This window comes from Pseudophryne corroboree, chromosome 8 (assembly GCF_028390025.1).
Source record: "Pseudophryne corroboree isolate aPseCor3 chromosome 8, aPseCor3.hap2, whole genome shotgun sequence".
NCBI lineage: Eukaryota > Metazoa > Chordata > Amphibia > Anura > Myobatrachidae > Pseudophryne > Pseudophryne corroboree.
In genome coordinates, this window is record NC_086451.1 from 40,079,026 (window position 1) to 40,099,957 (window position 20,932).

Here is a 20,932-nt window from a genome sequence, read left to right on the forward strand (position 1 = left end):
AACGCTATTAATTTTCAACAACTATCTACCTCTCTGCAACCACTGCTCTCACCAATTTCTACATTCACCTCTCCAGAGACTGCTGTGTCACACCTTAACCAAACTCTAGAAACAGCACTTGATGAAGTGGCTCCAGCTACCCATCACACTCCACGTAGACTTAGATGTCAACCGTGGCACTCTAAATACACTAGACACTTGGAAGTGGAAGATTCCCTTGCACTGGCGCTATAATCAGCTGCCCTAGGTATCTACCTCCCTAAGATGTCACCAAACACCTAGGAAATACAATATACAATACAAATGGGAGATATACAACCCTGGGCGCTTTAAAAGTTCATATATATGAGAATACGTTCCTTCTCTTTGTTATTAGGTGTCTTCGTGCTTCTCTTTTACTCCACTCTGCGCTTGATTCCACTCAAAGTGATACGATATATAGTCAGAGTTTTGAATGTGAAGAAAGAGAAAAAAATATATAGTGTAATACAGTCTTTATGCAAACTTCTGTATATATGAAACAGGGGGGTTTATAAAACGAGATTCAATAGATGGAGCGTACCACACTCACTATAGACACAGGAAGGTCAAACTTGTCACTGGAGATTAGGACCTATGAACGAGTCCAATATTGGTACTGGGACAACTGGAGGAGATATAAGGGGACAAACGTGAAAGATACCTTGATGCGCTTCCTAATCTCCAGTGACAGTGTGAGTGGGGTATGCCTACCTTCTTTTGGTTAAAGATACCTTTACAAGTTTGACCTTCCTGTGTCTATAGTGAGTGTGGTATGCTCCATCTATTGAATCTCGTTTTATAAACCCCCCTGTTTCATATATACAGAAGTTTGCATAAAGACTGTATTACACTATATATTTTTTTCTCTTTCTTCACATTCAAAACTCTGACTATATATCGTATCACTTTGAGTGGAATCAAGCGCAGAGTGGAGTAAAAGAAAAGCACGAAGACACCTAATAACAAAGAGAAGGAACGTATTCTCATATATATGAACTTTTAAAGCGCCCAGGGTTGTATATCTCCCATTTGTATTGTATATTGTACTTACAAAAACTCTCACGTAAAGTTGAACGCCAGTGGCGTAAATCTCGTAGTTCAAGTGACTTTCTCACATATAAGACCACCTACCACTCTTATCGTAATGCTCTGGACACTGCCAAACAAACATATTTTCAGTCTCTCATCTCTGCTCAAGCCTCTAACCCCAAGCGACTTTTTAATACATTTAAATCACTTCTAGTCCCTCCCTCACCTAACCCACCAGCCACTGTCAGTGCGCAAGATCTTGCTTCCTATTTCAAGGACAAGATTGACAAGATCCGAAATGAAATGGTATGCTCTTCCACAGCAAGTGACCTGCTCAATTCCCTGCCTGAACCCTCTAACACCTTCTCTTCCTTTGATCCTACAAATGAAGATGAAGTATCTGCACTCTTTTCATCTGCCTACTCTAATACCTCTCCCCTTGACTCTATACCCTAACAAATTAGTAAAGCTCTGTCTACTGTGCTCATCCCAACCTTAACGAAAATCTGTAATCTCTCCCTGTCTACTGGAATCTTTCCTTCTCTATACAAGCATGCAGTGATTACTCCCATTCTGAAAAAACAAAACTCTGACCCGAACTCTCTCTCTAACTACCGTCCCATCTCTCAGCTCCCATGCCCCTCCAAGCTACTTGAGAGACTTGCCTACACTCGCCTCACACACTTTCTTAACTCACACAGCCTACTGGACCCACTTCAGTCAGGATTTCGTGCCCAACACTCCACAGAGACAGCACTGACTAAGGTAGTGAATGATTTGGTCACTGCTAAATCTAAAGGACATTACTCTCTACTTATTCTCCTTGATCTCTCTGCTGCTTTTGACACTGTTGACCACTCTCTTCTCATACAAACACTACAATCCCTAGGTATTCAGGACACAGCCCTTTCTTGGTTCTCATCCTACCTATCTAATCGCTCATTCAGTGTTCGTTTCTCTGATTCCACCTCTCCTTCGCTACCTCTCTCAGTTGGAGTACCGCAAGGCTCAGTCCTAGGTCCTCTGCTTTTCTCTATCTATACCACATCTCTTGGCAAACTAATCAACTCTTTCGGATTTCAGTACCATCTGTATGCAGATGATACTCAAATCTACCTATCCTCCCCTGATTTGTCACCATCTGTATTGGGCCGTGTCACTGAATGCCTTTCTGCCATTTCATCTTGGATGACATCTCGCCACCTCAAACTTAATATTTCCAAAACAGAATTAATTATATTTCCACCGGCCAATAGTAGTTTCCAACCTGATATCTCTATCACTGTTGAGAACTCGGCAATCACCCCTACCCCACAAGCTCGCTGCCTAGGTGTCATTCTTGACTCTGAACTGTCCTTTGTTACCCACATTCAATCTGTCTCAAGATCATGTTACATACATCTAAGAAACATATCCAAAATACGCCCTTATCTTACACAAGACAAAGCAAAAACTCTAATCCATGCTCTCATTATCTCCCGCATTGATTATTGTAATAGTCTCCTGACCGGTCTTCCCAAACATAGGCTCTCACCACTACAATCCATTTTGAATGCAGCTGCGAGGCTAATCTTCCTTGCCAGACGTTCATCGTCTGCAGATCCGCTCTGTCAGTCCCTCCATTGGTTACCTGTATTCTACCGTATTAAATATAAAATACATTTACTCACATACAAGGCTATTAACCAAACTGCACCAACATACATCTCTTCACTCATCTCAAAATATCTCCCTACCCGACCTCTCCGCTCTGCACAAGATCTACGTCTCTCATCCACACGCATTTCTTGTTCACACTCAAAATTACAGGACTTTATCTGGGCTTCACCCACTCTGTGGAATGCCCTCCCACGCACAATAAGACTCGCCTCTAGTCTCCAAACCTTTAAATGTTCCCTGAAAACTCACCTCTTCAGACAAGCCTATCAAATTCCAGACCCAACTACATAACCTTCAGTGCTTCCCTATCTAATTACATCCTCTCTTTACAGTATTCATAACATCACATATCTTGTCTTTCTTTAGTCTCACACCCTCCTGACACTTGGCCCAACTTTGTGGGGTATCATCATACAACCCATTAAGAACCTAGCAATCTGGTGGACCATTATGCAATAGGTAGCATCTATCCTTGTGTATCTATGCCTATTTCCCTATAGATTGTAAGCTTGCGAGCAGGGTCCTCCTACTTCTATGTCTGTCTGTTTTTACCCAGTTTTGTTCTATTACTGTTGTTCTAATTGTAAAGCGCAACGGAATATGCTGCGCTATATAAGATACTGTTAATAAATAAATAAATAATCCTGCCGTGCTGTCCGATCAGCAGTGATTGGCAGCACGGCAGACACAGGGGGAGAGTGCAGGGTGGCAGAGGGACCTTCCGGTCCCTCTGACAGCAGCAGCGGAGGGAAGTTTCTCTTCCCTGCTGCTGCTAAAACTCTCTATCTGAGTGGTCGCATCCTGTGCCACCAGGTCAGATAGAGCACTTGCAGGCATAGTCGCATCTGATGCCACCATGCCAGGCAAGCGGTTAATAGAGTGATTTTCAGTAGGTTGGTATGTGGTTCTGTTTATATAGTGCAATAGTGTTGCCTGCACACCATTTTTAATGTTACAATAAATTGTTTTTATGCATGGTACTATTTTTTGCGCTCTCTTATATATTTTGCTTTTTATATTACAACACCTTGAACATATAGCCCACATTACATGCCCATAATACACATAATGCCACACAGTAATGCACATTACACATATGCCCATAATACACATAATGCCACACAGTAATGCACATTACACATATGCCCATAATACACATAATGCCACACAGTAATGCACCTCACACATATGCCCATAATACACATAATGCCACACAGTAATGCACATTACACATATGCCCATAATACACATAATGCCACACAGTAATGCACATTACACATATGCCCATAATACACATAATGCCACACAGTAATGCACCTCACACATATGCCCATAATACACATAATGCCACACAGTAATGCACATTACACATATGCCCATAATACACATAATGCCACACAGTAATGCACATTACACATATGCCCATAATACACATAATGCCACACAGTAATGCACCTCACACATATGCCCATAATACACATAATGCCACACAGTAATGCACATTACACATATGCCCATAATACACATAATGCCACACAGTAATGCACCTCACACATATGCCCCACATTAGTAATGCTGGTAGCTTTTTTTTATAAAACTTACTTTTGCTTGCTGGCGTGCTTGCAGTCAGTGTGCGCGCCCATGCAGCTCCCTGGATCCGTGACAACGTTTTGTGAGATGGGGGTGGCAGGATGGGTGGGTGCAATGTCCAGATACTGTCATACTTGGTGGTTATACAAAAAGATCAGTATCACACATGTAGCAACTGTCCATTCTCTTCAATGTTCATTGTGTTTGCTGGTGTCTGTTACTCCCGGCAACTACATGCCCTTTATTTTATACTGCGGGAGCGATATGCTCTGCTCTCCAGTCTGACGCGTCCGAAAGTCACGCTGCACTGACGTTTCATATAGAAATAGCACAACTTACTGACCACGTTACAGTGTTGGATGGCAATTTTATGGTATGGACTGACTGAGAAATAACGTGTGGGGAGAACACTGCCCACGTTATATCCCTGCAGACACCCGGGGTTTGCACAGGGATAAGGGACACACACAGGATGGCAGGGTCCCCCTCCCCCATGTGCACAAGCAGTATAGGTGATGTCAGATTTATGTGGAGCAGTCTTCCATAATACACATGTGGTATCATAAGGAGCCATCCAGTCACCACCTTATATAGTCAGTGAAAATGTCACAGGTCCAGGAATTGCAGTTACTGGGCTTCTGCTATCTGAGGTCTCAAAAATCAGGGGCAATCAAGCATGTCGGAGGGAGTTTAAGGGACTATGGGCCTAATTCAGACCAGATCGCTTGCTAGGGGTTTTTTGTACTGCTGCGAACAGATTGTCGCCGCCCATGGGGGAGTGACTTTTCGCTTTGCAAGTGTGTGAACGCATGTGTAGCAGAGCTGAACAAACAGATTTTGAGCAGTCTTTGCGCAGCCCAGGACTTACTCAGCCACTGTGAACACTTCAGCCTGTCCGTGCCCAGAATTGACGTCAGGAACCCTCCCTGAAAATGCTTGGACATGCCTGCATTTTTCAAATCACTCCCAGAAAACGGTCAGTTACCACCCACAAACACCTTCTTCCTGTCAATCTCTTTGCGAACACCCGTGCGAATGGACTCTTCGCACAAACCCATCGCTGAGCGGCGATCCGCTTTGTTCCTTGTGCGACGCGCCTGCACATTGCGGTGCATACACATGCGCAGTTCTGACCTGATTGCAGCGCTGCAAAAATCACTAGCGAGCAATCAGGTCTGAATTACCACCTATCTGCGTTCTATTTGACAAATGTAAACAGCAGTGTATACAAGTACTGATTGAGTACATTTGGAAAGTAACAGTTAGTTTGCAGACTGTCCCTCCCAGCATGAGATACTGCGGGGACATGCTTGGATGCCCTAGGCAAATGCTTAGACTGCCTATAGCTGCCTATAGCTAAGGCCAACTCTGCATACTTTCACCCCCCCAAACATGAGAGAGGCGCCACTGTACTAGAGGAGCAATGTGTGGTCAGGTGAAAGACCGCACACTGCATCCTCCTTGCAGTGTGAGAGAGGCGCCGCTGTACTGGAGGCAGTGTCGACCCTAGCTATAGGCAGACTAGGCAATTGCCTACGCTAGGGGCAGACTCAGCTAACGGTGGTGGTCAGTGGGTCACCCGATTGTCGGCATCGTCGGCGGCTCTGCTCTTGTAAATCTGAGCAGAGCCGCCTGCGATAGCGCCGGAGAGAGTGCAGAGTCAATCCGCTGATGTGTGTTGCAGCCCTGGGCAGTGTGGGTATGCCAGCATCAGAAGACCAGATGCTCCTGGCTGGCCCTAACAAATATGGCCACCGATTGGGGAGGAGAGCTGCTGCGCATGCCCAACCACATCATCTACTCCTCCCATGGTCCTTTATGGAGTTAGTCGGACTCCGGGCACTGCCACTGATCCGTCAGTCTCCTCCTTCTCCCTGCCCACTGCAAAGCAGCCTTACAAATGCAGGGGTGGACCGAACACAGCGCCCAGAATTGCTGTACTTTGAAAAAAGTAAGATATTTTACATTTATTCAAAAGGGTCTTGCAAATATAGGCAGGCTGCATATATATGTACAGTTAAATTGCTTCCTGTCGTTATTTTGGCTGCTAAGTGGTTGTGAGTGCCGTACCTACGCTTCCCTACATGCTTCATCTGTAAGGGCACCAAACCCAGCTAATTTATTACTCGTGGAGTGCCGGGCCTGCTGCATTTTATATATATATATATATATATATATAGTGTGTGTGTGTGTGTGTGTGTGTGTGTGTGTGTGTGTGTGTGTGTGTACAGGTGGGTCCATGTTTATCTTGTCCTTTCATAGGTTTAACTGAGACTGGCCAGTCCCCTGCTGTATTGTTCTCTGTATTGTATTGCAGCTGAGAACAATAGATGAATGGTTTATGCTAATAAGTCATATTGTGCCTAGGCGCAGAAAAACAGTCAAGATAACTGTGGACCCATCTGTATCTCTGGATAGACAATACAAAAGGATGGTATTAATAACTCTGTGCGCAAAGTACTGCTGCTGGCTCACATATGCCCTTACGAGGTTTCCTTCACCCCTCACCACAGTGATACAATAAAAGATTTTTGAGCAAATGACTTAGCCTGCGCTGTACGAATGAAGTCCTAATCGTGACAATCTCTTCAAACTTCAATTTTCATAACACTCAGTTTCACCATAGGGAAATGAAACAAAGGTAATAATAGTGAAGTCTGTTTTAATATAATGTCAAAAATAAATAAATATTTTTTTCCACAATAAAAGTCAATTATAACACCAATTTGCTCCTGGTGATAAGTAAATGCAGTGAAATTACCGGAAATAAATGGAACTGTGGCCAAACAGTCCCAAACAGTGCATGGATAATTGATGCAGATTGGCACCAGTCTAATCAGCAAGCCACCCTGGTCACCGGCTTCAGACTCCGTGTTCCTTACACACCTGGAGGCTACCAACGCGTTTCCACCCCTTTCTGGGGTCTTTTTCAAGGTATCCTGGCGAATAACTGACTCCCACAATACATGCATATTTAAGTGTACTCTGTCCAATTACACGCCCAGGAGCACAGGTGGACCCTATACATGAATCACCTAAAAGTCCCATGGTCCCGTGCTGTGCTCCTCCCTATTGGCTGTGTCCTTATACATATTTCAATCTCCATGGTTACCCGGACCGGGCTCCCCTTGCGTTACGTCACTTCCGGTGACGTGCTTCCCGTTCTTCGTGAGGTGCCCTGTCCTCCCAGTGCATGCCCTGTATGCTCATCCCCTTCTCCTCGCGTGTGAATGCTTCCGGGTCTCCATGGCAACCCGATGTATCTCCTGGAACCTCCGTCGCGTCACTTCCGGTGACGCGCTCCTCCGTTGCCATGGTAACCCGGCGCTGTTATCGGTATTTTTCTCTGTTGCTAGTGAGCAATATGAGGGTTATTCCCCTTAAACGTCTCGGACTTAAAATGTACAATGCATCTGTTAAAAACTGGATCCATTAACCTGTTTATAATCACTAAATGTGTGAAGAGAAAACAGTGTAAAAACGTAGAAAGTACATGCATAAAAAGGCTTCTAAAAGTAATATTTCTAATACAGTGCATATTTAATAAAGTGCATAGATATCAATGCTAAGCATTATTCCATATTTAATCCTTATATTCATAGCAAATGGGAAAAAGTAAGGTACATATTCTTATCTGAAGCTGAATATTTTATTTTATTTTAAAAGGCTGAGTTTTAAAATGATTCATAAAAACCACTTGATTTCAAAATCAACATTTAAACCCCCAGGTACAAGCGTGCCTAATTCGAAAATCATTTTCATCTCGGCTTGGGCCAATTGGTTGGAAAGATCCTTTTTTCTCCAATGGCCTTTAATGTGTCTCAGACCACAAAACTGTTTAATGGCAGAATTCACACGCGAGGAGAAGGGGATGAGCATACAGGGCATGCACTGGGAGGACAGGGCACCTCACGAAGAACGGGAAGCACGTCACCGGAAGTGACGTAACGCAAGGGGAGCCCGGTCCGGGTAACCATGGAGATTGAAATATGTATAAGGACACAGCCAATAGGGAGGAGCACAGCACGGGACCATGGGACTTTTAGGTGATTCATGTATAGGGTCCACCTGTGCTCCTGGGCGTGTGATTGGACAGAGTACACTTAAATATGCATGTATTGTGGGAGTCAGTTATTCGCCAGGATACCTTGAAAAAGACCCCAGACAGGGGTGGAAACGCGTTGGTAGCCTCCAGGTGTGTAAGGAACACGGAGTCTGAAGCCGGTGACCAGGGTGGCTTGCTGATTAGACTGGTGCCAGTCTGCATCAATTATCCATGCACTGTTTGGGACTGTTTGGCCACAGTTCCATTTATTTCCGGTAATTTCACTGCATTTACTTATCACCAGGAGCAAATTGGTGTTATAATTGACTTTTATTGTGGAAAAAAATATTTATTTATTTTTGACATTATATTAAAACAGACTTCACTATTATTACCTTTGTTTCATTTCCCTATGGTGAAACTGAGTGTTACTAAAATTGAAGTTTGAAGAGATTGTCACGGTTAGGACTTCATTCGTACAGCGCAGGCTAAGTCATTTGCTCAAAAATCTTTTATTGTACCATCTGTATCTCTCTCTCTCTCTCTCTCTCTCTCTCTCTATATATATATATATATATACTGTATATATATATATGTATATATATATATAGGGGAGAGACTGACTGACGCTGCGGTCTCACAGCGCGGCTGCAATCACCCTGCCTGCGTGACCATGCTCGCCTGCTGCCATATATTCCCCATCCATCCCTACTGCTGCACTCCTCTTTTCCATCTGTCCTTCCCAGGATGCCGGTACGGGAGCAATGTAATCACGCCCGGCATTCTGGGAGCAGCCACGGGGGAGAGAAGACGGAGCTGCAGCACGTTGAGTACTATAGTAAATTGACAGCTCAGCCACAGGCAAGTGTGTCTTTCAGCCCCTGCCACCCCTTGTCACAGACCGAGCAGTGTTTAAAAGGGTGCAGCCAGCAGCGCCATAGTTTGCAAGTTAAAACCTATACAAGGGGTGCCAAAAGACTGAGTTTAATGCAGATCCAGGGAAGATATTTATTTTGAAGGACTGAGTTTTATGCAAGTGCAGGCAGTTATTTCTGGAGAGAGATGTACTAAGCAGTGATAAAAGTTGTAACTATCACATTTTAGGCTCACTCACAATGATGGGCTTTTTGAGAAATCAAACTTAATTTCTCTTAATTGCATGGCTTGATCTGTATTTGCATAAATAACTCAAAGGGACATGTACTAAGCAGTGATAGAAGTGGAGAAGTGAGCCAGTGGAAAAGTTGCAACCTCTTTGAATAAAGAACTAAGGCCCCCATTTATTAAGCCTTGGAGAGTGATAAATAGCACGGTTATTACGTACCAGCCCCTAACTTCCATGTTACAGGCTGTGTTTGAAAAATGATAGTTAAGAGCTCATTGGTTTGTACTATAGCACCATGCTATTTATCACTTTCCAAGGCTTGATAAATCTGGGCCTAAGCATCATTGATATTTTCCTAATCCAGGATTCCCCAATATCTGTGTGCCCATTCCCCCATTGACATGCTGTGGTGGAGCAGATTTCAACCAGAGCTCCATCAATAATTGCCAGTGAAGATATTTGTTAATAGAGATGTGGGGCGGAAACTTTTCGTGTTTTGGTTTTGGATCTAGATCCCCGCTCATATTTTGGATCTGGATTGGTTTTGCCAAAACCACCCGTTCAGGTTTTGGTTTTGGATCTGGATGATTTAAAAAAAAAAAAAACATAAAAACTGCTAAAATCACAGAATTTGGGGGTAATTTTGATCCTATGGTATTCTTAACCCCAATAACATTCCTTTCCACTAATTTCCAGTCTATTCTGAATCTGAACACCTCACACCTCACAATATTGTTTTTAGGCCAAAAGGTTGCACCGAGGTCGCTGGATGACTAAGCTAAGTGACATAAGTGGGCGGCACAAATACCTGGCCCATCTAGGAGTGGCACTGCAGTGGCAGACAGGATGGCAGTTTTAAAAACTATGCCCCAAAGAGCACATAATGCAAAGAAAAAAAAGAAGTGCAAGATGGAATTATCCTTGGGCCCTCCCACCCACCCTCCCACCCACCCTTATGTTGTATAAACAGGACATGCACACTTTAACAAACCCATCATTTCAACTACAGGGTCTGCCACACGACTGTGTCTGAAATTCCTGGAGGAATTTATAATTCATTTTGATGAACATCATCTTCTCCACATTTAGTGGAAGTAACCTCGTATGCCGATCGCTGACAAGGTTAGCGGCTGCACTAAACACTCTTTCGGAGTACACACTGGAGGGGAAGCAATTTAGGTAAAATAAAGCCAGTTTGTGCAAGGGCCCCTAAATTGCCTCTTTTTCCTGCCAGTTTACATACAGACTGTCTGACATGCCTACTTGGATGCTGTCACCCATATAATCCTCCACCATTCTTTCAATGGTGACAGCATCATATGCAGTGACGGGATGCGGTCAACATCCCACTGGACGGGATCCCGGCGGTCGAAATACCGACGCCGGAATCCCGACCGCCACAATCCCGACATATTCTCCCTCCGTGGGTGTCCACGACACCCATAGAGGGAGAATATAATAGTGTGCCGAACGTAGCGAGGCACCATGCCCGCAGCTTGGCGAGCGAAGCGAGCCCGCAAGGGGCTGCGTTCCGCTCGCCACCCCTGTCGGGATTGTGTGGTCGGGATTCCTGCGTCGGTATTTCGACCAGCGGGATCCCGTCCAGAAGGATTACGTACTGATCCCGCAGTGACAGTAGACATGTCAGTAATTATTGGCAGGTCCTTCAGTCCGGACCAGATGTCAGCACTTGCTCTTGACTTCCCTGCATCACCGCCAGTGGGTGGGCTCGGAAATGTTATCCTTTTCCTCGCAGCCCCAGTTGCGGGAGAAAATGAAGGAGGAGCTGTTGACGGGTCACGTTCCGCTTGAGTTGACAATTGTCTCGCCAGCAAGTCTTTGCACCTCTGCAGACTTGTGTCTGCCGGAAAGAGAGATACATCGTAGGCTTTAAACCTAGGATCGAGCACGGTGGCCAAAATGTAGTGCCCTGATTTCAACAGATAGACCACCCTTGAATCCTGGCAAAGCGAATGAGGGCTCCATCCACAAGTCCAACATACTTAGTGGAATCGCTCCGTCTTAATTCCTCCTTTAATTTCTCCAGCTGCTTCTGCAAAAGTCTGATGAGGGGAATGTCCTGACTCAAGCTGGTAGTGTCTGAACTGACTTCACGGGTAGCAAGTTCAAAGGGTTGGAGAACCTTGAACAACACAGAAATCATTCTCCACTGTGCTTGAGTCAGGTGTATTCCCCCTCCTTTGCCCATATCGTAGGTGGATGTACAGGCTTGAATGGCCTTTTGCTGCTCCTCCATCCTCTGAAGCATATAGAGTGTTGAATTCCACCTCGTTACCACCTCTTGCTTCAGGTGATAGCAGGTTCAGGAGTGTTTGCTGGCGCTCCAGTCTTCGGCATGTGGTGGCTGAATGCCAAAAGTGGCCCACAATTTTTAAGGCCACCGACCGCATCTCCTGCATGCCCCTGTCATTTTTCAAAAAATTATGCACCACTAATTTAATTGTATGTGCAAAACATGGGACGTGCTGGAATTTGCCCAGATGTAATGCACGCACAATATTGGTGGCATTGTCCGATATCACAAATCCCCAGGAGAGTCTAAGTGGGGTAAGCCATTGTGCGATGATGTCCCTCAGTTTCCGTAAGAGGTTGTCAGCTGTGTGCCTCTTATGGAAACCGGTGAAACAAAGCGTATCCTGCCTAGCAACGAGTTGGCATTTGTGAGATGCTGCTACTGGTGCCGCTGCTGTTGTTGCTGCGGGAGACCATACATCTACCCAGTGGGCTGTCACAGTCATATAGTCCTGAGTCTGCCCTGTTTCACTTGTCCACATGTCCGTGGTCAAGTGGACACTGGGTACAGCCGCATTTTTCAGGACACTGAAGACACTTTTCTTAATGTCCCTGCACAGTCCGGGAATTGCTTTCCTAGTGCTGTGGAATCTAGATGGGATTTGGTACCGGGACACACTACCTCCATCAATTGTCTAAATCCCACTGCACCAATGGCGGGTACCGGATGCACATCTAACACCAACATAGCTGTCAAGGCCTGAGTTATCCGCTTTGCAACAGGATGACTACTGTCATATTTCATCTTCCTCGCAAAGGACTGTTGGACAGTCAATTGCTTAGTTGAAGTAGTACAAGATGACGATAGACTCCCAGCAGCAACAACAGCAGCAGCGGCAGCAGCAGTAGGAGCACCCAGGCCAGTCGAGAATCAGTCTGGGCCCAGGTACTTTTCAAGGGGTGTGGCCTAATCACAGGAGTTGTGGCCATGTACCCTTAGAAAAATAATACTGAAAAAAAAAGTATTTTAAGCACCTTCATGGCCACACTGCACTCCAGTACACAGCAGCATGTGCTGGGCTGAGGAGTGGAGCTGCTGCTGCTGCCAGGTAAGGGAGAGGGGGCCTGGGCTCCTACTGGACCCTCACAGGGCCCCTCCATCAGACCTGGCTCGAGTAATTTGTACCCTCCCCCCCCCCTCTCTCTCGGCACCACTGGGCGTACCACTCAAGGATCCTCCGGAGGAATCTCGGTTAGGAGAGGACTCGTCAGTCATGCAAGTGACATGGCCTGCAGGACTACTGATGTTCCTGACTGAGGAGGAAATTGACGTTGAGGGAGTTGGTGGTGTGGCTTGCAGGAGCTTGGGTACAAGAGGAAGAAGGGATTTAGGTGTTAGTGGACTGCTTACGCTCTTGCCCAAAGTTTCTGAACTTGACAATGACTTCTGATGAATGTGCTGCAAGTGACATATAAAGGAGGATGTTCCTAGTTGGTTAATGTCCTTACCCCTACTTATTATGGATTGACAAAGGCAACACATGGCTTGTGACAACTGTTGTCCGGATTTGTGGAGAAATAATTCCACACCGAAGAGGTGGCTTTTTTGGTATTTTGCCCAGGCATGACAATGGGCTTATTCATCCCACGGACAGCAACTGTCTCCCCCAGTGCCTGATTTAAACAAACCACATTATCATCAGAATCCTCCTTATCAACTTCCTCCTCAGCGCCAGCAACACCCACATCCTCATCCTGGTGTCCTTCATCAGTGACATCTTCAATTTGAATATCAGAAACTGGACTGTGGGTGCTCCTTCCAGCACTTGCAGAGGTTGTGCAAATGGTGGAAGGAGCCACCTCTTCCCATCCAGTGTTGGGAAGGTCAGGCATTGTGTCAAAGTCAGAAAAATGTCTCTATGCACGTTGCCATATTTGCACCGCACACTGATCCGCGCTGCGCATGCGTACGCTCTCCCGTGAAGGCGCATACCCGCAATAGCGTGCACTCGCAGGCGCGGTATGCGTATTTACGGTAGAGTTTATGTAGTCGTAGCGTGCGACTCATTCGTTACAAATGTTCACAATTAATGTAGTTTGTAGATCATGGTCACCTTGATAGATTCTGAAAGTCTGGTTAAAATAGAAGGTCCCTGTTTAAAGGAATCCCTCTTTGTATTGTACGAAGGGTCTGACAGGAATCATACAGCAGTGTTTGGTACCCATCGGAAGAGTATTTAATTAGTAATATTCCGGTGTTGGTTTGGAGCGTATTAATCGCTCGTGCGAATAGTTATGGACATAAGAAGTTTATGTCCATTTCTATTATTTACACATACTCAGGTATGCGGCGGGAAACCCAGTTTCCCACCCACCTGAGCTGTTGGAAATCGTCACAGCCCACCTGTATGAATCACCCTATGACCTTTTGTTATGATGCAGGGCCGAATTCCTTCGGCCAATGGACAATGGGATTGTAGGACCATGAGATTGCATTGTGTGTGGGGCATAAATAGGCAGGCCGACCACATCCAACTCTCACTCTCTCATCAACGGTTATCTGCTGATAGCCGGGAGCTGGATATCGAGGCGCAGGCGATCATACCCTTTGTGCGTAAGTTTCTCTCCGTAATCATTGTCTTTCTGTGAGCCAATCTCTCTCTCTCTCTCTCTCTCTCTCTCTCTCTCTCTCTCTCTGTTCTGTTCTCTCATATCTCCCCTAGACTAGGCTAGTATTGTATTGTATTAGATAGTATTGTATTGTATTGCATTTAGGTCAGTGTAGTATTGTCTTTTTGTATTTATTGTTTAGTTCTGTGGTTAGGAAGTCTCTGTTATATTGTAGTGTATCATTTGTACTGTTATCCCCTTTTTCAAATATATTAGATATAATACAGTTAATAGGCTTTGGAACCTAAACCAGTATCTGTGTATTTTCTATAGTGTTAAGTGTTCACTTGAGCGTCGGTGACGCTCAAGCAGCTTTGTAGTTAGTCAGGTTACACAAGGTTGCACTTACACCCTGTATTCACATTAAGTTATTCTGTGTATTTCATTGGTATAAGGTTTAAACATTAAGGTATAGCGTTGTGAGCGTCTGCGCCGCTGGTGACCTCCTCGTGGTCTCGAGCGTATGCTACGCCATAGCGAATCATTACTCTAGTCATAACCAATAACGTGTCCTGTGATCACTGGGCCGTGAGCGAACGTGACGCTTGAGCGTCTCGCCTACGGCGGAGCGATCGTTACGCAAATAGCGTACCCTTACGGTACTTCTTAAGCAAACAGCGTACAGTGTTCTTAGACTTCATAAAGGGTTGTTTATACGACAAAGGAATTTAGCATTGTCAATTGGGGACTCGTCCTATCCTTCTCATATCTGCACTAGGTAGATCAGCAGACATTATCCCCCAGCAAAGGGTGGGAGGTTGTCTCCCAGTGCTGACGGGATAAGCGTCTGCTTCGCTTAGATAAAGAGTGCTGAAGGAATCCGGGAACCGGAAGTAAGAACAAAACGCTTGTGTCTTTTAAAAACTGTTTTATTTCTCTTCTGTCTTGCGTATACACGCACGCATACATTTATCTGCATTTCTTTTTTTTCAATTTCGTATATCACTATTCCTGTTTGCCAAATTTTTATAGTTGATAGAAAGTGCTAAAAGAGATTTGCTGTTATTTCATAGTAGAGGTAATAGTTAAAGTATAGAACAACACACGATTTGTCTGAGATACAAGGCAGTCAGTGTGGATTGCGGTAGATGATCAGGGATCATTTACATTGATAAAAGTATATATTGTGTTACGGTGGATCTTTGCATTGCGTACACGTGTCGCTAACAAAGACTAGCGTACGCAATCCAAAGGCAGACGCACGCAGCGTTCACTACGCAACGTAGCGTCCGGTTACACCCACGTAGCTCAAGTCACGAAAAGCAATAATTAGCGCAAAGGCGATAAGTAACGCACAGCGGTAGATAACGCGACGCGGTAAATAACGCAAATCTATTTTTGGAAAAATCTGAAATTTAGTTTAACAGATCCTACTCCTAATTGGTAACACTGTTGGACTGAAGACAATTTCTGCGCAGAAATAGATATAGAAACAAAGTGTACATGTGTTGAGTGAGTGTGTTTTTTTTTTTATACATAAGTTTATACAACTTTAAGGTGGAACCAAAAGGAAAGCCGGGTACTCGTCAAGGGACATACGTGTAAGTGACATATACGGTGGCTAGGGAGGCATCCCTGGTTAAATAATATTTGAGCATTAGAGTATAGCGGACCATAAGGTAACAAGACCAGGAGGTCATAAGGTAACAAGACCAGGAGGTCATAAGGTAACAAGACCAGGAGGTCACAAGGTACTAAAAGGTCCGCTATAAAAGTCCAGTGGCACAACGCCTGGGGTGTTGGTGCAGAACCCATATAGGCCATACAAGCTCTTGCTGAAGGAATCGCGGCCGGAAACATCGATTCCATTGATCTTTCAGTACATAACAAGTAGTGCTTGTGTACTGAACGATTGGACCACACGTAATTGTGTGCAGTAGTTAGTAATCTGACCTAATACCATTAGAGTAAAGTGGTCACAAACGCTATTTGTACATTCTGACGTGATTTGTGTAATTTTTTATTTTTGGAAGGGAAGTTCGCTGGTCACTCAGGAACTATCTAACAACCCCAACTTTACTGGAAAGAGTAAGTGTCCTGCGGGTAACCCTCATATGTTCCAGTAAACTGAAGGTTCCATAGGGGCCCTGTATCGAGTACGCCAGCACCACGTCGGTGTGATCAGGTCGTATTGGTCGAGGTGGGCGAGTGAGTGGGGTACTCGGTAAACCGCCACCGCCGGCCTACTGTGGAGTAATTTGGTTGTCTGAAAAGGCTTGCTGAAAACCTTGATACAGAGATCCAAGGAGGACTAAGCAACACCTGCAGACTATGGGGGCCAGTTGCTCAGGTAGGGGGCGATCAACCCTGGTTCAGGTTGATTCTGTGAACCGACCAGTTGGGTCGGCACGATATGTAATGTGTGAAAAATATGGAAGTCACACCGAATCTTTATGTGATGAATGGGAGAGAATGACTGTACAAGACAGGGACAAATTCCCAAGAATAGGTAGCTTTAGTCCAGAAGTGTTACAAAATTTAAGGAGGAGGATATGTCTCGTAAAATCAGCAAAGAGACGAATTCAACATCATGATTATTTACAGTTATGGCACCAGGAAGGTGAGATACAGAGAGGTTTGGCTCTGGCGGCAGGATCTGGGGCAGTCAGGAAGCTGATAGCCACAGCTCCTCCTCCACCATACATTGCAGGAGAGAAGTTGATTACGGAGAGAAACGCACTGGGTTATAAAACAAAAACTCTTAGTAACCTTGTAAATGTTAATGATGTTAACCAAATAACTCATGCAAGTATTAACCCGTGCAAGATGTACCCTGTTTTGAACCTTCCTCAGGAGTGTGATCAAGAAGACGATTCAGCAACAATTTCAGCTCTCTCTCTTGCAGCCACCATAGCAGAGACCACAGTAGGCACAGCGACACCCACGAGATTAGTGAAAGCCCCTAGCGGAGGGATAGGTGAGGTCGTGTCAACGGGTAAGTACGGCACCATGCACTACACTGAAACAATTGTACCACAACAAGCTGTAGAATCTACACAGGAAGAGGCTGTTAGAATTGCTCCTGTAAGGGTAATAGCAGTTCCCAATGGAAAAACAGATGTGTCTGGAGCCACTCCCATAAGGAACATTGCCATGTACACTCCATTTTCCAGAATGGAATTAAGAACAATAGTGTCCGAATTTCCTGACCCCAGAAAGGACTTAGTTGCTAGCCAAAAATACATCAGGGATCTAGGTAACACTGTAGAACCCAACAACAAGGATTGGCAGATACTGCTAAGAGCTTGTTTACCTTCCAATGTTGACGCAACTCAATTTTTAGCTGACTGTGCATTGGATAAAGATGTACCGCTTACAGACGTGTACAACAAGGATAATGTAAAAAGGATAAATTTACAGCTAAAGGAGTATTTCCCTGTCGTTGTTAAATGGAATAAAATATTTTCCATTAAGCAAAAGGAGTCCGAAACGGCAACAGAATATTTTCACCGGGCACTATTAGAAATGGCAAAGTACACTGGTATAGAAGACATTAAGACCAACCCAAACCATCGAGAAGTAGCAGTATCTGTACTGATGGATGGTTTGAAAGAAACATTAAAAGCTAGGGTACAGACCACGCAGCCATGTTGGCGAGGTCTGTCAGTGTCCACATTGAGAGAGGCTGCTATTGATCACGACAGAAATATCACTAGGCACAGGGAATCGCAAAGTGATAAGTTGATGTCCGTAAGTATACAGGCGCTGACCACAAGGCAGCCTGCGTATGTACCACCGAATCCTGTGGGTAAGGCAAGTGTAATAACATGTTTTTCTTGTAACAGACCGGGACACTTTGCACGAGAATGTAGAACAAAGAATGTACAAAGATCTTTTCAACCCCCTAGACAACAACACAACACACGACAATGGGAGCAGGGTCCACAGAGGCGGAGTTTTGAGCCACATACAGGGGAAACAAAAAGATACCCCCCGAACAGAGATTGGCATGCCTCTGGTAGTTCCCAGCTAACCCCCTCACAAGTAGTTGCTGCCAACGGGATTCAGGGAGGTCAGCATACCCAATAGGGGTGTGGCCATACCTGTAATCTGCACCCAGTTAAGTTGATTGCTAGTCTTGGAAGCGAACCAGAAATTGCAATCAATGTAGCTGGTAAAACTTTAAACTTTCTTGTAGACACAGGGGCGGCCAAGTCAGTGATAAATTCGTCAGTGGGCATGAGAACCACTGGTAGGACAATTCCAGCCATGGGAGTAACAGGAGTAGTCCAGCACTACCCTGTTAGCAAACCAGCCGAGATTACAATAGGGCCTTTGCATACCAAGCATTCCTTTTTGCTGGCTGCATCGGCACCAACTAATCTCCTGGGAAGAGACTTACTATGCAAAATGGGTTGCGTCATTTATTGTACTCCTGAAGGTGTATTCTTGGACATCCCTGAGAATCACGCTCAGGAAGTACGAGACATGTTAGACTCCCCATCAAAATTAATGTCACATTCCATTATGACAAATAGGAATCCATCCCAAGTAGAAGAGATGACATCTCAGATACCAGAGTCACTTTGGACAAAAGATGGACAGGACACTGGATTAATGGCAAACGTAGTTCCAGTAGTTGTACAAGTAAAAGATGGTAGGATAGCTCCAAAAATCCCACAGTATCCTCTGAAGCCAGAGGTGGAGTTAGGAGTTTTCCCAGTAATAGAGCGCTTGCTACAACAGGGCATTCTAGTAAGAACGTCCAGCACAGCAAATAGTCCCATCTTCCCTGTTAAAAAGAGTGGGGGGAGGGGTTACAGGCTAGTGCAAGATCTAAGGGGGATTAACAAAATAGTTGAGAGTCAGTTCCCCGTAGTGCCTAATCCAGCTGTCATCCTAATGCAAATTCCTCCCACTGCCAAATTTTTCACTGTTATTGACCTCTGCTCCGCATTCTTTTCGGTACCTCTGCACCCTGACAGCCAATATTTGTTTGCATTCACATACAGAGGAGTCCAATACACGTGGACTCGGTTACCCCAAGGTTTCATAGATAGTCCAAGTATATTTTCTCAGGCTTTGCATGATTGTTTACAGTCTTTCCAACCGGAAAGTGGATCAGTGTTGATACAGTACGTGGATGATCTACTACTGTGTTCTGATTCATTGGAGGCATCCCTGAAGGATACGAAACAGCTCCTGTTTCATCTTTCAGACACAGGTCACAAGGTTTCCAAAGACAAGTTGCAATTATGCCAAACTAAGGTAAAATATTTGGGACACTGTCTAACACAAGGACTGAGACACCTGACCGCTGATAGAATCCAAGCCATTAGAGACATGACACTGCCACAAACCCAGCAACAGATCAGGACGTTTCTAGGAATGTGTGGGTATTGCCGTAATTGGATCCCAGGGTTTTCCATATTGGCGCTACCTTTGCAGGAAATGGTCTCTTCAAACAAACCTGATCGGATTTCGCATACAGACGAATCTGAAACAGCATTTGAGAGACTCAAGCAGTGTCTAACGCAGGCACCAGCACTAGGTATGCCAGACTATGGGAAACCCTTTGAACTATACGGAACAGAAAGTGCTGGGTGTGCAGCAGGTGTACTAACACAAAAACACGGTGATGCCAGCAGGCCAGTTGCATATTACAGCGCTCAGCTAGATACGGTAGCGCGATCCCTCCCCACCTGCTTGCGTAGCGTTGCGGCGATAGCATTGCTAGTGACAAAAAGCGAAGATGTCGTGCTAGGCCACAACCTCACAATCCATACACCGCATGCGGTATCTGCCTTATTGAATTCTGCCCAAACCAGACACGTCTCATCAGCAAGGTTTACAAGATGGGAATTGGCATTAATGGCCCCAGTAAACATCACCATAAGGAGATGCAGTGCATTAAATCCTGCAACATTTCTCCCAGGTGTGCCTGGTCAGGCACAAAGGGTGGAAGGTGAGAGTGATGGGGAAGGAGGATTTAATGCAAAGGAAGATACACATGATTGTATGGAATATTTGACCCAAAATTTTACCGCAAGGCCTGACATCAGTGACAATCCACTGGAAGATGCAGAACTCACGTTCTACACGGACGGTAGTTGTCACAGACAGTCAGACTCGGGAGACTTGTGTACTGGATACGCAGTCGTAGATGACCAAGACACCATAGAAGCGGAACCGCTAGGCCCACCTCACTCAGCCCAGGTTGCTGAACTGGTCGCCCTAACCAGAGCATGTGAATTGGCTAAGGGTAAGTCTGCCAATATCTACACCGATTCTAGATACGCCTTCGGGGTAGTCCATGATTTCGGAGCCCTATGGCGGCTCAGAAATTTCATGACGGCAGCTGGCACACCGATAGCGCATGCAGCTCATATAAAAAGGCTTCTAACAGCGATACAGGAACCCGACAGAGTGGCTGTTATCAAATGTAAAGCACATACATATAGCCAAGACCCAGTATCCCTTGGTAACAGCCGAGCAGACGAAGCCGCAAAGCTTGCAGCTGCTACCCCCATACAGACAGACACCACACAACTGATGGTATTTAATACCATCAACACACAGAAGTTGTGTGAGATGCAGAATTTGTGTTCCACACAGGAGAG